We start from the raw sequence: 21,224 nt of genomic DNA on the forward strand, positions 1-21,224 counted from the left end.
TTTCCTTCTCTCTTCCCCACTTCAAACCCCCTCTCAGCTGGGCTGGGTGAGCTCTGTGCGTGGGGCAGGATGGTTTTTTTTTTTTGCCTTGCTCCTGCTCTGTGAGTTTTTTTTCCTGGAGAGCAGCCTGGTGGTGCCTGTGCTGGGATTTTCCTGTGCAGGGAAGAGTTGATGGGGGCTGGAGGAGGCACAGACTGGCTGGCAGAACTCGGAGGCCTCTCCCTGGAAAAAAAAAATGTTTGCCTTGAGGCTTTCCTTTTGCATGCTGTGAGCGTGGCCAATGAGATAGAAGGAGATAGAAAATCAGGTTTTTTGTGAAATTCAGAGCCCTGGCTGAAGCATTAGTGAGCTCCAAATGGTGGGGAGTTCATTTTCCCACCCCATCCCCAGCTCTGTGCTTGTATATATTGTATTTCCACACATATTCTCACTTAGATGAACAGGATACACCTTCACTTGCATTTGAGAACTTCTCTTTAAACATCTGGGTTTTTTCTGGTTTTATTGCTGTTGTGGGTTTGTTGGATTTTGGTTTTTCTTTATACCCCTGCAATGTTTGTTCATGCAAAATTCATATCTGGGAAGGGCATCTTAAATCCCTGCTTCTTGAGTCAAAAAGGGAAAAGTATGGAAGCGAAAAGAGAGATTGTATCGTTTAAGAAATATGATTCATGAATTAATCCTCGTCTGCTCCACCATCTGTGGTGTGTGTTTCAACACAGAAATCCTGGGTTATATCTCTTTAAAAAGCTTTCTTCTTGCTGATTGCCTGAGTTTGCTGCAGCTCTAACAGGGGGAATTTTATTTTTTTTTTTTTTTTTTGGGGGGGAGAGAGTGGTGGGATTTTTCACAGCCTGGGTGGGTTGTCCAGGCTGTAGGTCACTGAGGAGGCTGCAGAGCTCTGTGTTTTGGGAGGTGGCAGCTCTCTGTGAAATGCCACGAGGCTGATGTGCAGCCAAAGCCTGTGCACGGTTATTTTTGCTGTGAAAACTGTGGCTGGATCTCTGGAGCAAGAGATGGGCAGCGATGGCAGGAGGTGCAGGAACCTGTTGAGAAAAAGAAGTGACTCTTTCTGAAATGGACTGGAGCTCCAGAAAATAAAGCACTGAGGTAGTTCCCATCCTGTGTTTCCTGGTGATGTTTTTGTGATTTCTTTGTAGATAAAGAGAGAGGGGAGGTTTCCCATCTTGCTCCCAATGAGAAGCTGCTGTGCTTTTGTGCTTCCAGGAGAAATGAGGGATGAAGGGACACTGGGAGTTTTGGGGGTGACCTTTTTCTGAATTGATTCTTTGAATTGTTTCTCAGATTTTTGCAGGGAAAAACATATTTTTAAATATGGGTTTCTTTAGGTTTCTTTTTAAACACATTTCTCAGGTTCCTCTTCCTGCAGCAGGCCAGACCTGGGACAGGTGAACCCTGAGCAGGACACTTTCAATGCTGCATCCCCCATCAGTGCCTTTCCTGGATTGCTCCATTTCCTGGTTATGGGATTTGCCCCATCACTTTTTCTCCCAGTGAGATGCTGATAAAAGCTGGAGTGTTTTTCCTGTTCTGGAGGGGGATCTGAGGTGCTGGAGGTGGTGGATGTTGGTGCCCCTCAGCCCTTTTGGTGGCCTCAGCCCATGGTTTGGTGGCCACAGCCCCTCCTGTGCCCTGGGCACTGCTGTGAGCCCAGCCCTGCCTGGCTCTGCTCTCTCTGATGGATGGAGGTGATCCAGGAGCCGAGTCCCACAGTGAAATACTGCAGGTTTATTGCCTTCCCATTCATCCTGTTTTCACGCCTTTCTGCCTCCCTGACTCATGGCCATCCCCATCCAGCCTTTCCTGCAGTTCCTGTTTGCTCTGGGAACACCCACTGGACAGTGGCTGGAGCAAAGCTCTGATGGTTCCCACTGCCTTGGGAGCTGCTGTTTTAATTGAACATCTAAAGGCAGGACAGGAGAGGAAAATGCCTTTTTTTTCAGGAGTAACAATAAAGTGTTAAAATGAAGGAGGATGTGGGGGATGCTCTGTCTGGTGCTGAGCCCATCAAGGCTCTTCCATGCCCCCTAAAAAGTGTTTTCCCATTCCCTCCATTATCACAAATCCCTTCCTGCCCACTCACCAGGGATGTGCAGGTGCTTTGTGACACAAAGACTGAACTCCACCAGCACCCAGAATCCCAGTGCTACCACAATGTCTGAAGGGAAAAGGGTGTCAGCAGTGGCTCAGCAAATATTCAACCCAAATTGGAATTAGGCTGAAATACATCCTCTCCCAGGGAATTGGCTGGAACTGTGTCAGGGCAGGGTTAGGTTGGATTTTGGGAAAGGTTCTTCCCCCAGAGGGTGCTGGGCACTGCCCAGGCTCCCCAGGGAATGCTCCAGGAAGGTTGGGATATCTCTCCCAGGGACAAGATGGGATTGTGTCCTGTGCAGGCCAGGAGCTGGATTTAGTGACCTTCTTAGTCCCTTCCAGCTCAGGATATTCCATGTTTTTCTGACACACCCCTGCATGGAAAACGCTGCTGGGAATTCAGGCCAGATGTGCTCCTGCCTCTCTGTCCATCTCACCCCCACAGACACACCTGGACATTCACACATTTCACCAGTGACTTGCCCATTCCTTGTGTGCCTTTACAATATTTTGCAATTTTGTCTATTTCTTAATTGCCTCAATCATTTTTTTTTTGTTTGGTGAGAGTTTCTGAAGGATGATTTGCCATCCTTTATCTGCCCTGTGCTGGTTTGGGAAGCAGAGATGGGTTTCTTGGTCATCACTTTTCCAAAATCTCCATAAAACAAGAGTTATGGATTTTATGCCTGGAGAACCTCCTGTGTTTACCTGCATAGCCAGTGATGGCATTTTGTGAAATACTTTGAGCCCCCACAGAAGCTTTGCTGGTAAAAAAACAAAAAAACCCAAAAAAACCCCCCAAAAACCCCAAAACAACAACAACAAAAAAACCCCAAACCAAAACAAACAAACAAAACAAAACAAAACAAACAAAACCAAAAAAAAAAACACCAAACCAACCAGAGGTAAAACAAATTCCATCAGAAATGGGAAACAAGAAGCATTCCAGGCAGATTCCATTAGCCACAGGTTTTCCTTTTTGTTGTAAGCTTCGATTAAAATCAGCAGCTTTTATTAAAATTTAAAAAAGGGAGGTATTTATGCTCATCTTTATTTCCACCACAGTTTGGGGTTGTAAAAGAGGGGTCTGGTGGCTCCCCCAGCTCCTCCATCCCCTGCAGGGTGACAATGCTGGTGGCAGAGGGACATTTAACTTTTCCTGCAAGGTTTCTTGTGGACAAAGAAAGGAGAAGCTCTGATTGCCCATCAATTCTTTAGGACCCCAGTGAAACAGCTGCTTGTTTCTCCTAAACCATCACGCCAAGATGGAAATTGGCTGGTTTTCTGCACAGACTTTTTTTGGATGGGGAAAATTAAGCAGTAATAGCTGGAAAAAATAATATGGGCTATGAGATAATAGATGCCTGAGGGATAAAATTAAGCAGTATTTTACAACGAAGGAAGAGGGTTTGGCAATAAATAGTTTGCCTTTGACTTCCTTTTGTTTGCCAGAGGACTGATGTTGTTTGGGAGAGCTTGTCCTGGGCTGTGTTTTCCAAGCAGATGTAGGAAAATAGTGAAGGTGTGGAGGGTTTTCAGTTCCCTCCCAGGAAGGCTCTGCCAGCCCACGCTGCCAGCACGTGTTGGATGTGACAGGGATGTGACACTGGAGCTGCTCTGGGAAATCCCACCCTTGCAGGGGGAGGTTTAGAAGAAAATAGTAAGGTTTACCAAATAAAATGGGAACAGGGTTGGGTTTAAAAGCCATAAAGCCCAGAAAGGGGAATTGGTGTGTTCAGCACCCCAGCAGGTCCCAGTGGAGGTGATTCCCACTCTCCCTGTGTGCTGAGCTGTGCAGGAGCCCCTTCCCAATAAAGCCACCACAGTGGGGTTTGTTTTCACTCTGCCACCTCCCCATAATGTGCTTTTCTCTAACAGCTCCATGAGCACCTGGAGGTCGTTTGGAAATGCTGTTTTCCCCATTTCAGGTGCCTCATGCCACCCTCCCCTTCCACTTATGCACAGGGAAGGTGCCAGGGTGGGCTGGGAAAACACTGTGGTTGCCTCCTGGTGCCAGTGAGAACATCCCAGGACAATCTCTGCTCCATCATGGGGCAGAGCTTGTTCCTCTTCACTTTGCATGAAATAAAAACACAGTTCAAACAGAGCTGCCACCCCTAATCCCACCTTCCCAGGGATGGATTGGGGTGCAGCAGGTTGAGATTGGAGCTCTTTAGCCCAGACCAGCTGCTGAGAGCTTTTAATTTCACACACCTCAGGGAGAACCTTCCCTGCCAGGTGGGGGGATTTTCTCAGAGCTGGAGGGGTCTCAGGAGAGCTCAGAGTCGTGGCTGTCCCCAGGAGCTGAGCTGGGGATGCTCAGCACCTCTGCAGAGGAGGCCAGGCTGCCTCCTGCATCCAGAACGGAATCATTAAGTCGCTTGTGCATTAAGACTCTGTTTTTATTCATGGAGTGTAATGTGATTCATTTGCCCTTTTGCTCTCGTGGTGAGAGGGTTGTCATCTCGTATGCATCGCTGGCTGCAGGCACAGCTCTGCTTGGTTTTTATTTTTAGGGGTTCTGGCTGGAAGGGAACAGATTTTTCCCCCATGTGCAGAGTGGCTGCAGAGCTGAGTGGCCACAAACCTGCTGCCCTCCCAGCCCTGGTGGGGAGGATTTAGCTGAGCTCAACTTTCCTTCTCCAAACCTCCCACTGAGGATCCTTTCTCCTGCTCCAGCCCCTCGTGCCAGGGCAGTGCTGGAGGCAGGAGGGAAAACAGCACCCTTGGGTGACACCCAGTCCCCACCAGCTCCTTGCAGAGGGGGGTTAAACTGTTTACTGGGAAACCCAAACCCCAAACTTGTGGATGTTGCACAGGATCCTGCTGATACCTGGTGGGTGTAGGATGGGACCTTGCTCTGCTTGATGAACTGATGGAAAATAGGTGAAGGACACTGTGGGTCTCCTGGTGCAGCCAAAGAGGGAAATGATCCCTCCTTGGAATTAAAAAAGAAAGACACCAAGCAGGGCAAGAGCAAAGGATAAAAAAGAATGGACAAAACGCATTTTTTTTAATGTTGGTATGGGAAGCATCAATTAAGCCACTAATTGTTAAAGAATATTAATGAATAAACCAGTTGGAGTCACTGCCCCTCATAGTGGGGCAGACCCAGAGTGTTTCACCTCTTCACCTGCAAAACAAGTCAGAAACTCCCTCCCAGCCCTGGCTGTGGTGTCCAGCCCTTTTTAATCACAAAAGCACATTCCAAGTGGTCGCCCTGCCTGGCCCAGTGACCATCTCAAAGTCCTGAGGTGCCCCTGAGTTTCTGATGCTGCAGGGTCACAGCAGGTGTGGAAATCAGTGAGATTTTAGAAGCAAAAGGCAGGAGGAGGAGAATTAACTCCATGTGTTTCTTTGCTTTTTTTTTTTTTTTTTTTTTTGCCTTGTTCTCTTCTTCCTTTTTTTTATCTCTCCCCCTGTACCCTTCAGAGCCCAAATCCACGCTGGGAAGGACTCACAGAAAACACCATCTGAGGCACAGGTTTGAATTGATGATTTTCTTCCACTTTGTCGATGGGGAGGCATAAAAGAGGGTCAGGTGTGGATAAAGATAAGGGGTTTTTCAGAAGAGCTTGGAGCCTGGAGCAGCTTGGGAAGGGGAAGGTTTTTTTTTTTGGGAAGACAAAAGAGGTGGAAGGAAGCAGGGAGGTAACAACGCCGACCTTCTCTGCTCTTTGTTTGCAAGAAATGCACAAATCGCTGCTGATATTGCTGAGCGCTTTCCTGCTGCTCTGTGTGCCTTGATTTGGAGCTGCAGCCATTCCGAGCCTGGTTCCTGATTTCCAAAATAAAAACAAAAACCGAAATAACAAAAAAAAACAACCCAACCAAACAAATCCTGGCCAACAGAATCATCATTGTTCCCTCCATGGTGGGAGGACCAGGAACACCAAAACCTTCACCTTGCATCAACCTTAGATCCTGGCTAGGTTTGGTACAGATTAATGCTTTTTGGAGAGTTCTAGAAAGGTCAGAAATAGAAAAAAAAGCTTTAATAGCAGTGTAGCAAGCAGCTGGCTGCCTTGGGTTTCATTTTACTGCCATAGTAACACCAGTGTCAGTGCTGTGCCCACTGAATGCCACTGTCCCCCTATTTTTGTCAAGAGACAAGCCCAGGAGAAGGTGTTTTCTTCCTGAAGAATTTCTCTGAGGCAGTAATGGGCTTTTTGGAGGGTTTTGGTCCTCGTACCCAGAGATGTATCCTGATTTCCAAAATAAAAACCAAAAGTACAAAAAAAACCCCAACCAAACAAATCCTGGCCAACAGAATCATCATTGTTCCCTCCATGGTGGGAGGACCAGGAACACCAACACCTTCACCTTGCATCAACCTTAGATCATGGCTAGGTTTGGTGCAGATTAATGTTTTTTGGAGAGTTCTAGAAAGGTGAGAAATAGAAAAAAAGCTCTAATAGCAGTGTAGCAAGCAGCTGGCTGCCTTGGGTTTCATTTTAGTGCCATAGTAACACCAGTGTCAGTGCTGTGCCCACAGAATGCCACTGTCCCCCAGTTTTTGTCAAGAGACAAGCCCAGGAGAAGGTGTTTTCTTCCCGAAGAATTTCTCTGAGGCACTAATGGGCTTTTTGGAGGGTTTTGGTCCTCGTATCCAGAGATGTATCCTGATTTCCAAAACAAAAACCGAAAGAACCAAAAAAAAACCCAACCAAACAAATCCTGGCCAACAGAATCATCATTGTTCCCTCCATGGTGGGAGGACCAGGAACACCAAAACCTTCACCTTCCATCAGCCTTAGATCATGGCTAGATTTGGTACAGATTAATGCTTTTTGGAGAGTTCTAGAAAGGTCAGAAATAGAAAAGAAGCTTTAATAGCAGTGTAGCAAGCAGCTGCCTGCCTTGGGTTTCATTTTAGTGCCATAGTAACACCAGTGTCAGTGCTGTGCCCACTGAATGCCACTGTCCCCCTATTTTTGTCAAGAGACAAGCCCAGAAAAAGGCATTTTATTCCTGAAGAATTTCTCTGAGGCAGTAATGGGCTTTTTGGAGGGTTTGGTCCTCGTACCCAGAGATGTATCCTGATTTCCAAAATAAAAACCAAAAGTACAAAAAAAACCCCAACCAAACAAATCCTGGCCAACAGAATCATCATTGTTCCCTCCATGGTGGGAGGACCAGGATCACCAAAACCTTCACCTTGCATCAACCTTAGATCCTGGCTAGATTTGGTACAGATTAATGCCTTTTGGAGAGTTCTAGAAATAGAAAATAAGCTTTAATAGCAGTGTAGCAAGCAGCTGCCTGCCTTGGGTTTCATTTTAGTGCCATAGTAACACCAGTGTCAGTGCTGTGCCCACTGAATGCCACTGTCCCCCTGTTTTTGTCAAGAGGCAAGCCCAGGAGAAGGTGTTTTATTCCTGAAGAATTTCTCTGAGGCAGTAATGGGTTTTTTGGAGGGTTTTGGTCCTCGTACCCAGAGATGTAAGGTGGGTGATTTACAAGGCACTGTGCAAATGCCAAATTGTTAGGCAGAACTGCTGCTGATTTAGAAGGCAGTTAAAGCTCTGAGTGTGCCAAGTGCCAGTAGAGTGTTTCTACAGATGGAATAACTGGAAATATTGGAGAGATTCCAAAGGTTTAATCAAATTCAACCAGGTTTTTTTTTTTCCCCCTTTTTTTTCTTTTTTCTTTTTTTTTTTTTTTTTTTTTAACTGCAGAATTCTCTGAGGGATGAGGGTTGAAATAGTAGATTATTCCACTGCCTTCAGTACCGTGGGGGGAGATTTTCACAGATGAACATAAAGCAAACACACGAGACTTTGAAGAAAAAAAAACACATAAATGGGTCCATAAACCAGCAATACCCTGAAATGCTGGACCAGAGCAGGGAACATCTCCAGATATCCTGGCAGGAGGAGCCTTGGAAGCAGAAGGATGGGTTTGCAACACATCACAAAGGGAAGTGGCAGCCACAGTGTCCCTGGTGCAGTTCTGTTGGACCCAGGCAGGTTTTGGTGGGATTCTGGGCATCCTCCCCGTGCTCTCAGTGCAGTGCTGGGACATACATATGTTTGTGCACAGATGCCCACCTTCCTCTAGTCTTGTTGACAGCCTTTCCAAGGCTTCTTGTTTAGCCAGACCATATGTGCTTGGGCATGGAGATAGTGGGATGTGGAAAGAGCAGCGCGTTATCCTGGGGCTGCAAACACCAGCAGGAGCAATTCCCAGCAAATTCTGCCTGTGCAGGGATCCAGAGCTGCTGATCCCACGTCACAGGAGCCATCAGAGGCCGTTCCTGCCCTCATTTGTCAAAACCTGGGTCCAGAGAGCCACTTCCCTTTGTTCTGTCCCCAAACCAACATCCACTCCTTGAGGGTTCCTCCAAAGCCTGGCTGGAGGCCACCAGGGACAGGGGAGATGGTGTCTCCAGGTGGAGCTTTGCTGCTGAGGACCAAACTGGGGAAGGGGTTGGAAATTTTTTCCATTTTTTCCTTGTTGGTACAGAAAATGAAGAGCTCATCCCCATTTGTGGCAGCAGGGTTTTGTTTGGGGGTGAGATGTGAGGAATGACCGTCCCAGGAGCGATGCTGGGACACTGCTGGAGCTTCTACTTTGGTGGGTGGTTTTGTTTTTTTTTGGCAGGATTTTTGGGTTTTGCAGAAGGCCTGACTGGATCCATTAAGTGTCATTTATTTATTCTTGCAAGAGGAGAAGTTTCCTGCTTTTCCTGGTGTGTTTGGTTTTGATCCTCCCTGGAGGAGCAGGATTTTGTTTGGGGGTGAGATGTGGGGAATGACTGTCCCAGGAGTGATGCTGGGACACTGTCGGAGCTTCTACCTTGCTGTGTGAGGGGTTTTTTTCAGCAGAATTTTTGGGTTGTGCAGACAGCCTGATTGGATCCATTAAATGTCATTTATTTATTCTTATAAGAGGATAAGTTTCCTGCTTCTCCTCGTGTATTTGGTGTTGATCCTCCCTGGAGGAGCAGGATTTTGTTTGGGGATGAGGTGTGAGGAATGACTGTCCCAGGAGTGATGCTGGAGCTTTTACCTTGCTGGGTGGAGAGGGGTTTTTCAGCAGTTTGGGTTTTGCAGAAGGCCTGATTGGATCTATTAAGTGTCATTTATTTATTCTTATAAGAGGAGAAGTTTCCTGCTTTTCCTGGAGTGTTTGGTTTTGATCCTCCCCAGAGCTGGGGACTGTCCCTGCACTCCCAGCACAGACCCCTGTGGCTCTGAGCTGTGCCTCCTCCTGGAATAAATCCCTCCAAAGCCATTAGCCTCGATGCCACAGTCTGCTGCTCCTGCTTTTCCTGCCCCCACCTCCACCCTGCCATTGATCCAGGCTGTTTGCTGCAGTCAGGGCTGCCTCTGCTCTGCCGCTGCGCACAAATTGCCTTAAAATTGAATTGGTTAAAACCATTTCATAAACATTTCCCTCCCCTTCCTGATCCTGGCCACTGCACCAGCCAGAGCTGGGAGATTTCGTGTGGTTTTACCTGGCTGAGGGGTGGGGGCAAGATTCCCGAATTTTATGTGTGGGTTTGGTTTTTTTATTTAAGTCAGTGTATAAAAATTAAAGCTGATGTGGTTATAGGAATCAGGTCTCTGAAGAAGCTGTTGTCTGTCTATGGATCTGTGTCTGAAGTGGTGTATCCTCCTCAAAGGATGTTCTGGTGTGTCTCAGCTCCTCTTGGCTTTGCAGGGATTGGGATTCTCTCTGTGCCAGGTGCCACCAGCCCCTCTGAGATGAGATGAGATGAGAGCTCTGGTGCTGCTGTGCTTGGAGGCTCCAGGATTATTGTTTTCCTGCTGATGTGGTTGTGGTCTGACCAGAGGCAGCTGGCAGATGTGGAGCTGTAATATTTTGGGAGGTGTTTAACAGGTGAACACCCCAAAGTACAGCAGGTCCACAGCAGGATGGTGATGATGCCCAGGATTTTGGAGCACAAAAATCCAAAGCACCTGGGGATTGCAGGGAGGAGGTGAGCCCACCTCCCTGGAGCTGAGGAGATGTGCTCACCTGCAGAGCTGTAGGTGCCTCTGCCTGGGGCTGCAGGAGCACTCTGAGCCAGTGACTGGGGAACTCGGCATCAGACACATCCAAAGGCAGCTCTGCTGGTGCCAAAAAGCTTTTTGTGAGGACAGTAAAAAGGAAGCTTGGGAAATAAGGAACAGTTTTGCAGGTAGCTTCAAGTGTCACCCCGGAAAGGTGTGTTTGTACAAAAGGTGGCTCAGTGCTGGCAGCAGCTGGTGGATGTTCCATTGTTCCTCATTCTCCTCCCGTCCCTCCAAGCTCCTCTTCACTCCCAATCCTCTGACAAGAGCCCTTCTGCAGCAGCGTTTATCTCGAGTGCTGCTATATCAGGATCCATCGATCTTGTCATAAGATCATCTGCACCCAGCCCAAGCTCTGAGGGTGGAAAAGTGGCACGAGCTCTCTGTTCCCCTGGGCAGCTCTTTGGTGCTGCCAGAGCCTGGCTCAGGGTGAGACTGTCGTGGTTTGGAAGGAAAACGAGTGAGAGGCTCCAAGTCAGAAATACAATTTAATAAGAAGAAAGGTAAAAAGGTAAAAATAAAATAAAATCAATGCAATAACACAAAGGAGCACTGACAGAGTCAGAACACAGCCTGAGCAGGGTGGGGGGAGCAGTCCAGGTGAGGGGCTCTTCCTGAAGCAGTGATCCCACAGAAAGGTCTGGGAGCTCTGCTCCTCTGGGAATCCAGTGGCTCAGGGCTGCTTGTCCTGTCCCAAATCCCAGATTCTCTCCAGGTGGGAATGCTTGGCTCCTCCCCCTGGGCATTGGGAGCATCTCCCAATGGGATGAGGAGTCGTGCAGTGGCTCCTTGATGGCCCATTAAACAGAGAGAGCTCCTGGAGGGAGTTCCCTGTGAGTCCTGGGCAAGGCATTGATGGGCCATGAGCAGAAGAGCCCAAAGGAGGGGCCTGGGAAAACACTGCCCCACCTGGTTCCAACAGCTCATGGGGATGGGGATGGAATAAATACTTTGTGTTCATCCTACACCACAACCCAGGACAGAGAGTCACTTGGATCTTCCCTGTGGGGTGACCCATCCCAGCGTGTCCCCATCGTGGAGGGCCCAGCCCAAGGTGATCATCTCTCTCCAGGAGGTGCCCAGGACCCAGCTGAGCCTCAGTCCTCTGGCACCCTCTTAGCCACTTGGCAAATCCTTGTGGAAATCTGCCTGAATTCCCTTTTCTCCTGGGATTCCTCCTTCCTGCCCTTGCCCAGGGGCTCTGCAGTCTCTGTCTCTGGAGCACCCCTTGCATGTCCTGGGGAATATCCTGGCTGGGGCTTCCCAACACTTGCAAGTTTTCTCTTGTGTTACGCTGAAGGTGGTTTGAACAATCTGCAGGAATGTTTTCAGTGCCTACAGATTCTCCCTAAACTCTTCTCTGACATCCTGTCTGCAGGAGGTGATGCTGTGCAAGGACAGCAGACACATCTGGCCTTGTGAATCCTCACTGTCCCCTCCTCACCCTGTGTCCTCTCTGCCTGTGGTGACTCCTCCACCCTTCTCTGCTGATGGCAAACGTGGTGCTGCTGCATCCTGGAAATTTTTATGTGTCATGACATCTGTACAGGCTTCTACTTTGGCTATTTCACATATAATAATGATTATATGAAATTAGTGTGGTTAATCAGGTGGCCCAGAGCAGCTGTGGCTGCCCCTGGATCCCTGGAGGTGTCCAAGGCCAGGTTGGACATTGGGGTTTGGAGCAGCCTGGGATAGTGAAAGGGAGATGGAATAAGATGTTCTTTAAGGTCCCTGCAAACCCAAGCAATTCTTATTGACAGCCCTGAAGCTCACCCAGAGAACCCAACACCAGCGGTGCAAATTTATTTGCACATTTTAGCCCAGACGGGGCCACTTGTCCTCAAGTGCAGACGGCAATTTCAGTTTCTGATAAGTGTTGTCATTCCTGTTGTCCTGTTGTTGTCATTCCTGTTGTCCAGTCAGGCAGGCAGGAGGTGTCACCTGTGTCACCTCAAACCAGGCTCAGCAATAAACCTTCTATCAGGAAATCCTTGATTTACTCCTGCTCTGGGGCCAGATTGGAGCTGGAGGTGCTGCTGCCAACACATTGTGGTCCCAGCCCTTCTTCTCATCCTCAAAGTGTTCCTTTACATCTGTTTTGAAATGTTATTACTCCTGGAGCCTGATTCCCTCTCTTCTCCCAAGAAAAAGAGAAGGAAATTTGCCTGGACAATGTTTTGTGTCTGAATTTTAACAGCACTGAGTTTGTGTGCCACAACCTGGTGCCAGCCCAGATCTGCTGAGGTCACCCTGCCCTTGCTGGAGGGGACAGGACAGGACAGAACATGAAACTCCTCACCTGAGGGGTCTCTGACCTCTCTGACTGTGCAAATTGAGTTCTCCTCCTTGAGGTTTTCAAAGGAGAGAGGTGGAATCCCACCCCAAAATGAGATTATAAACCAGAATCTCTCCTTCTAGGACAAGCACCCCAAAGAACATTTTGTGGCTCTCTCAAAAGTTTTCCTCTTTTTTTTTTTTTCAGATGGAGCAGGACATTTCTTTCCAAGGAAATAGAGAAAACATGAGCTGTCTCTTCCACTCAGTAGTGATTTTTTTTTTTTGTCAGTTTTTGGTGGTTGTTCCCCTGCCTTGGGGCTGACAGGGAGGCACAGGGATGTCCCTGGAGCCATCACCCACCTGGAACCTTCTCCTGCTCTTCCCTTTCCCACACCACCAAGTGCTCATCCTGTGCCTCTTGGCCAGACAAGGAATTTTAGTATTCAGGAAGTTGGAGGAAGTTTGACTGTCCTTGGTCTAATTAGTTCCTTAAGCACAGGGGAGCTCAGATCACAGTTCAAATGGCTGTAATTTGAGTGAGCTTGAGACAATAGGAGAGGATTAAGTGGCAAAATTGTGTCTATTACTTTGACCAAAAAAAAAAAAAAAAAAAAAAAAAGAAAAAAAAAAGAAAAAAAGAAAAAAAATATTCAATTTGAGCAGAATATATAATTTTCTAGGTATTAACGTGGGCTTGGCAGAGTTCATCATTTTTAAGGCTGCACTGAGAGTTCTTCACATGCTCAAGGCTGAGAGTCAAGCGCAGCTTTCTGGAAATTCTCCTTGGAACAAAGAACTGGCCTCAACAAGGAGGTGACTGGGGAAGATTTAATTGCTTATTTATTTAGGTCCTCCTAAATGGTCTTCTGGTCTTAAATCCTGTGGTTGTCTATAAAATTTTGGAGGTGGCTTTTCTCAGAGAGGGGCCCTGCAAACATCTGCCCCCTTTTCCAAAAGGGGATCCAGCTCCAGGGGTGCCTCCCCTCAAAATACAAAAAAGGTGTGGTAGAAATAGAAAAAAGCCCAAAATACCCCGGGGATTCAAAATAATGCAACCTGGAATGAAAGGCTTTGCTTTCCCCCTGTCTCTCCCTTGGCAGCAGATGTTGGAATCTCCAGGTGTTTTGCACTCAGAGGGGCTGCAGCAGCCACAGGGAACTGGCCTCAACAAAGAGGTGACTGGGGATGATTTAATTGATTATTTTTGTAGGAGGTCCTCCTAAATGGTCTTCTGGTCTTAAATCCTGTGGTTGTCTATAAAATTTTGGGGGTGGCTTTTCTCAGAGAGGGGCCCTGCAAGTATCTGCCCCCTTTTTTCAGAAGAGGATCCAGCTCCAGGGGTGCCTCCCCTCAAAATACAAAAAAGCCCAAACACCTTGGGGATTTAGAATAATGCAACCTGGAGTGAAAGGCTTTGCTTTCCCCCTCTCTCTCTCCCTTGGCAGCAGATGTTGGAATCTCCAGGTGTTTTGCACTCAGAGGGACTGCAGCAGCCACAGGGAACTGGCCTCAACAAAGAGGTGACTGGGGAAGATTTAATTGCTTATTTATTTAGGTTCTCCTAAATTGTCTTCTGATCTTAAATCCTATGGTTGTCTATAAAATTTTGGAGGTGGCTTTTCTCAGAGAGGGGCCCTGCAAGCATCTGCCCCCCTTTTTCCAGAAGGGGATCCAGATCCAGGAGTGCCTCACCTCAAAATACAAAAAAGGTGTGGTAGAAAGACAAAAAAGCCCAAAACACCCAGGGGATTCAAAATAATGCAAACCTGGAGTGAAAGGCTTTGCTTTCCCCCTCTCTCTCCCTTGGCAGCAGATGTTGGAATCTCCAGGTGTTTTGCACTCAGAGGGGCTGCAGCAGCCACAGGGAACTGGCCTCAACAAAGAGGTGACTGGGGAAGATTTAATTGCTTATTTTTTGTAGGAGATCTTCCTAATAGTCTTTTGGTCTTAAATCTTGTGGCTATCCATAAAATTTTAGAGGTGGCTTTTCTCAGAGAAGGGCCCTGCAAGCATCTGCCCCCTTTTTCCAAAAGGAGATCCAGCTCCAGGGGTACCTCCCCTCTAAAAATCATGGTAGAAATACAAAAAAGCCCAAACACTCTGGGGATTCAAAATAATGCAAACCTGGAGTGAAAGGCTTTGCTTTTCCCCTGTCTCTCCCCCTTGGCAGCAGATGTTGGAATCTCCAGGTGTTTTGCACTCAGAGGGGCTGCAGCAGCCCCAGCATGTGCTGCATCCCTGGGAGTCCTGAGTGGTGTTTTCATGCTTTTAGTGGCATTGTGCAAGGCATGGCTGAGGGACAAAATCATCCTTTGTCTATCTAGGATGGGTAAATGGTGTATTTTATCTTTTTTTTCTTCTTTTTTTTTTTTTTGATACTGTGTGTGTGCCTGCATCTGTTCCGATAGGGGGAAAACAATGTTAATTGGAACATTTGAAGGGGGTTGGAATGAACCAGAACAAACATTACCAGGCTGAGAAATTTAAAGGGGATTTAGTAAAAAAAAAGTCTGTGTTTAAAGGACTTCCAGGAGTGGTTTTGGTTGGCTTAAACTTGAGCATGGTGAAAATAAAAGACCTTTATTTGATGGGCTGATTTCTGCATTAGCTGAACTCGCAGGACGGTGTGAGAGCAGCGTGGGTTGGGTCATGGAATTATTTTGGTTGGAAAAGCCCTTTAAAATCTTTGAGTCCAGCACTGCCAAGGCCACCTCTGAGCCATGTCCCCAAGTGCCACATCCACATGGCTGTTAAATCCCTCCAGGGATGGGGACTCCACCACTGTCCTTCTTTGGGGGAAGAAATTTTCCCCATTATCCAACCTAAACCACTCCTGGCACACCTTGAGGTCAGGAATGTCCTGCTACTGCCTTTTATTTTCCTGTAAAGAGATGAGGTTTGAGCATTGCACAGACAATGCAGGAAAACCAGCCAATTTTGTCCTTTTTTTGCTGTCTCATCAATGTCTGTGACCTGTGAGGGGTTCAGCAGATCCCTGCTGGAACCAGCTCCTTCCCATGCCAGCCATGATTCCAGGGAGCATTAAATGGTTTTTTTTTTTTTTTGCTGCAGGTACTCAGTGGGGAGTGTGCTGAGGTACCAGGCAGCTGTGGTTGCATTTTCTGCATGGATAAAGAGGTTCCTGCACAGGCATATTTAGGATTTATAAAGGTTTTTGGCTGAGAATTTGCTGTGCAGGACAAAGAGACACAGAAACACCATAATGCTGCCTCCAGTCTCCTTTGAAATCTGGGCAAGAGGTCATGTTTACTGGTGTGGTTTTTTTAAAAAAAAATGGCTTATTTCTTCAGGTCTGCCCTTTTTTTCCTTCTCTAACCTGAAGGCTTGTGCTGGCTTGTTTCTCCTGCTGCCTACCTTTAATAAATCAAGCAGAGAACGATGCATTGGCTTCACCAGCATTTCATTTATTCCTCCTTGCCTTGGCTCCTTTGCTCGAAGCCTCTCAGTAGGCAAGGGGTTAAACAGCATCCTTATGGTTCTTCCAGTTACCCCCATCAGGACTGTTTAAAAATTAGCTTCTCCCCACTTACTGCACTATAATTAGGATACAGGAGTTGTGGGGAATGATTTCACAAAGTGACTTGGTGTACTCGCCCGTGCACCCCAGGGAGCCAGGCAATTATGCATACATAATTCCACTCTTTGAATATTTTCTCTTTCTCTGCATAATTTTCTCTCTATTCATCTTTCCAGTGTCCTTCTGAGATAAACTTAGAAGTCTCAGCTTTCAGAATTTATAAAAAAAGCTCCTGTGTGCAGTATTTGCATTTCAGCCAGCAGTCATTCTCGGGGCTGGGCAGGAGGGCATGGAATGGAGCCCAGGGAAGGGAGCAGGAGAAGACCCTCCAGTGCTCCTGGAAGGATCAGAGAGAGCCTGGGAATCACACAATAGGATCATTGAGTTGTTCAGGGTGGAAAAGCCCTCTCTCAGATGGAGTCCAGCTGCTCTCTCAGCACTGCCAAGGCCATCACTGACCCGTGTCCCCAAGTGCCACATCCTGGTAAATCCCTGCAGGGATGGAGACTCCTCCACTCTCCTGTGCCAGGGCTGGACAAACCCCTTTGGGCAAAGAAATTTCCTCCTAAAATCCAATCTAAACCTCAACAAAAGGTTATGGCTTTGAGTGATTTAGTGAAAGACTCCCCTGCTCCCACAGCTTGGGATGATTTTTAGGAGGGATATTTTGGAGCTGCCCCTTTCAGGGGTGTGTTTTTGTTTTCTCAAGTCCTGTGTGTGCTGCTCTCAGGGAATTCTTTGCAGCCTGGCAGGGGAGCACAAGTGACTGCAGCATCTTTCCCTTGCTCCAGTCAGTTTATCTCTATGAACTCGCCGCTGACGTGATGCAATTTCTCCTGGTTGCAGTGTAGCTGTAGAGCAGCAAAGTTGTGATAAAAGACAACTTGTTGAAGGGATTCTTTGTCATCCTCACGGTTCATCTACAATTCCTTTTTTTCCCTGGCCAGGAGTGTGGTGGAGCTTTGCAATTATCCCAGCATTTGATGCCTGTTCCTTCTTTCCTCCCTTCCCTCTTTCTTCCTGATTCAAGTTCCCCATTCATTCTCTCTTCCTTTTAGTTTCTTCTCTCTTATTTTTTTTTTATTTTATTTTATTTTATCCACCACCTTCTCAAGGCACTGAGTGCTTTACTGTGGTCTGAGGAAAAGCTACTGTTCTACTTCCTGAAGAAAGCTCATTGTGTAGTGTCATGAAAAACGGTTTAAACAACACAAGGGAATAAAGGCACCACATTTCTCTGAAAGTTTTTTTTCTTTTTTTTTTTTTCTTTTCCTTTTTTTTTATTTTTTTATTTTTTTTAAGGAATAATACATAAGCTGCTAGGAGAGGGCAGAAATGTCTCCTGCTTCTCTCTGGTCGTGCCTGTCAGGCTGTGAAATTCTAAGGAAACCTGGGTTTTACATGGGAGCTTGAAAGCTGGACACCCCACCTCCAACCCTTTACTGTTCTCAGCATTATCCTCATAAGCCTAACAAAAAAAATAAAAATAAAAATCCTCAGATTGTTCCCAAATAGCACAGAATCAAAGCTTCCAAGGCAGTAGTGTAATTACTTGCTTTCTTTTTTTTTGGTGCCAGTTTATTGCCATCTTATGTAAGACACTCCAGCAAGTTCAAATATATACACTATATTATACATATGTTTATTTATTATATGTACAGCACACACTATATATTAGTATATATGTATAATATATTATTTATATACACTATATTATATGTATGTTTATTTATTATATATACAGCACACACTATATATTACATATTTATATATATTATGTATAATATATTATATATACACATACATTTATATTATGTATTTAGAAGTCGTATAAAATTAATGACACCTTAAGGAAATTAATGGAGTAATTATTACTAGGACTTTGTGTATGGGGCTTTTTAAATTAAAATTATTTAGAATACTATACATATATTTATTTATTATATATTATTATATTATACATATATTTATTTATTATATATACAGCACACACTATATATTACATATCAATATATATTATGTATAATATATTATATATATACACATACATTTATATTATGTATTTAGAAGTTGTATAAAATTAATGACACCTTAAGGAAATTAATGGAGTAATTATTACTAGGACTTTGTGTATGGGGCTTTTTAAATTAAAATTATTTAAAATATTATATTATACATACATTTATTTATTTATTATATATTATTATACATATATTTATTTATTATATATACAGCACACACTATACATTACATATTTATTTATATTATGTATATTATAATATAAATTATACATAATGTATATATACACATTATGTATAATATATATTATAATATGATTATATATAATATAAAAATATATAATATATATTGTATATTATATACTATACATATATATAATATACAATATATATTATGTATATTATATATACATATTTATATTATGTATAATATATAATATATAATATATAATATATAATATATAATATATAATATATTATATATATACACATACATTTATATTATGTATTTAGAAGTCGTATAAAATTAATGACACCTTAAGGCAATTAATGGGGTAATTATTACCATGACTGTTATTACTGCCATTATCATCATCCTTTCCCTCCTCATCACTGTCATTATCATCACCACTCCTGGTGTTTCCCTGTTGGCAGGACCTCACCCAGGTGTGCTGCTGAGCCCTGGGCTGTGAGGAGTGATGTGAGTGATGTGAGGGCAGTGCAGTGCTGCCTCCTGCTTTAACATTTCATTGTTTCAATAAAAGGAACTTTAAATTCAGTTCTTTTTTCACCACTGATGGGTGTGGACAGTGAATACCCACCAGTCCCACTTCCAAGTCTGGTTACTTATCCAGTGGTTTTTTTCCCACTCACACAGCTGAGGGAGCTGGGGAAGGGTCTGGAGCCCCAGGAGGGGCTGAGGGAGGTGGGAAAGGGGCTGAGCCTGGAGAAAAGGAGGCTCAGGGGGGACCTTGTGGCTCTGCACAAGTCCCTGACAGGAGGGGACAGCCAGGGGGGGATTTGGGATCTTATCCCAGGGAACAGGGACAGGAGGAGAGGGAAGTTCTCCTCCTAAAGCTCAGGTTGGCCCAGGGGAGCTTTAGATTGGACATTTAGGAAAAATTCTTCACTGCAGGGGATGTCTCCAAGCCCCCTGGACCAGCCCCACACCCCCTGTCCAGGGCTCAAATTCCCCTCCTCGGGTCCCAGCTCATCCAAGGGGAGTCCTGGACTCCAACAGTCCAGCCCTGGCACAGCTGTCCAGGGCAGAGCTGGAATCATTGTCCCTGCAGGGATGTAAAAGCTCTGTGGAGGTGGCACTTGGGGACATGGGGCACTGGTGGCCTTGGCAGTGCTGTGGGAATGGTTGGACTCCAAGATCTTGGAGGACTTTCCCTTCCTCAGTGATTCCATGATTCTCTGATTTTATGGCTTCACACAATGGTGCAAATTTGGTTCAGCTTAAACACAGGAGAGGGGAGTTCAACCAAAATAGCTCTTGAATGGAAGCTAATAAAGAGGAAATGTTTATTTTGCTCCTATCTGTGTTGTGCTTTCCTTAAGCCTCAAGCTGCACCTAAATCTCTTTGTGTTTCCATGTGAACATTTATTCCTATTTCTGTTGGTGCTCTGCTTCCCCCAAAACACAGGCAGGGCGCAGGGGTAGGGATGTCCCTGCCCAGCAAAGCCACTTTTGTGGAGGGAAATTCAAATGTTGTTTTGTTTCCAGTGGGGATGATTTCAGTGATAACACCCAGAAGGAAAGTCACCCTTGGTCCGTACGGTGTGTGAGTTCAGCTTTAAAGACAGCAGAAAACTGGGGAGTGATGGAGAGTTTGTGGCTTGGCAGGGAGGAAATCCAAGGTGGATTTACTGCAGCCTCAGCCATCTCTGTCACCAGCCCATGGAACAGGGGACAGACAATGCCCAGGAGCCACAGAGTTGCTGTTGTGATCCAAACTGAGATACCATGAGCTGAATTTCCGTGATTTCTCCTGCTTTTCATCACGGGCTCTCCAGCAGGACTCTGGGCACGCCTTGGTGGAGCTGAGACAGGCTCTTCCAGGTGAAAAGTCATTTTAGGAAAACAATCAGTTGAAGTTGGGATTTGTGATCCCAGCCAATGGACTCATCCCCTGAGGGGTTTGGAGACCCCAAGGAGAAGCTCCACCTTTGGCAGAGGAGGTGTTGGGGACATGGGGACCGTGTCCAGGCTGGTGACACACGTGTGGCTCATGTACTCGAGCTGCTCTGGCCAGGCCTGCCCAGAGCTGCCAATCTGGAGTCCACAGAGTACTTTGGAAGCTGCATCTTGGCAGGGAAGGGCTGGTGACAGATGCTCACTCTTTGTTTTTCCCGGGATAAATACAGTCAGGCTTTTGGAGGTTGTTGTTATTATTAGCATTGGTGTTCCAGGATTTTCAGGACAAAATGCCTCTGCCATGGCTCCTCTTCTCAGGACAGGACATGGAGGGGCTGGAGGGATGGGAATAGAGCTGGAGAAGGGGCTGGAGCAGCAGGGAGCTGGGAAAGGGGATGAGCCTGGAGAAAAGGAGGCCCAGGGGGGACCTTGTGGCTCTGCACAAGTCCCTGACAGGAGGGGACAGCCAGGCTGGAGTTGGGCTCTGCTCCCAGGGAACAGGGACAGGAGAAGAGGGAATGGCTTCAGGCTGGGCATAGGGAAGGGTTAGTTGGATATTGGGAAGAATTTCTTGACTGGAAGAGTGGTTAATCATTGGGACAGGCTGCCACGGGCAGTGGTGGAATCATTGTCCCTGAAAGTGTTCAAAAACCAAGTGTTTGTGAACATCATAATATTCTTTATTTGTCATGGTGGTGTCCAGGTGATCTTGCAGATCATTTTCCAAGCCTGCTGATCCTGTGGTTCTCCTCTGGTTTCTCCATTGGTTCAACCCCAGATTCCAGGCTGCCTTCAAAAAAAAAAAAAACAAAAAAAACAAACCTTATTCCTCCTGCTTTTTCCCAGTGGCACAGATTCCCAGGGAGCTCATAAGGTTTTTAAACATTTTCTGCGACAGCGCCGTCACCCACGGGGGAGACACGGCATTCCAGCTCTTCCTCCACAGCCTACCTGGCACAGGGAAAGCCTCTCGCCAAGGTTCCTGCAGACACAGCCTGCCTGTCTCCATCAGCTCCCCGGCCGCGTGGGGCTGTGTGTGTGGCAGGAATAGTATTGCACGTCGCGCTTTTCATTATCTGAACTTGTGCGACCTATTTCTGCAGCTGGCGGTCGGT

The 21,224-nt window shown here is 46.1% G+C and overlaps 1 protein-coding gene across 2 annotated transcripts in view; it reads left to right on the forward strand.

The window, feature by feature from the left end:
* Positions 1–21,224, forward strand: part of NEXMIF (neurite extension and migration factor) — a 60,500-nt gene that overhangs the window by 4,391 nt on the left and 34,885 nt on the right. The window lies entirely within an intron of this gene.

Source organism: Zosterops lateralis (assembly GCF_965231275.1).
Source record: "Zosterops lateralis genome assembly, chromosome: 21".
Classification (NCBI taxonomy): Eukaryota; Metazoa; Chordata; class Aves; order Passeriformes; family Zosteropidae; genus Zosterops; species Zosterops lateralis.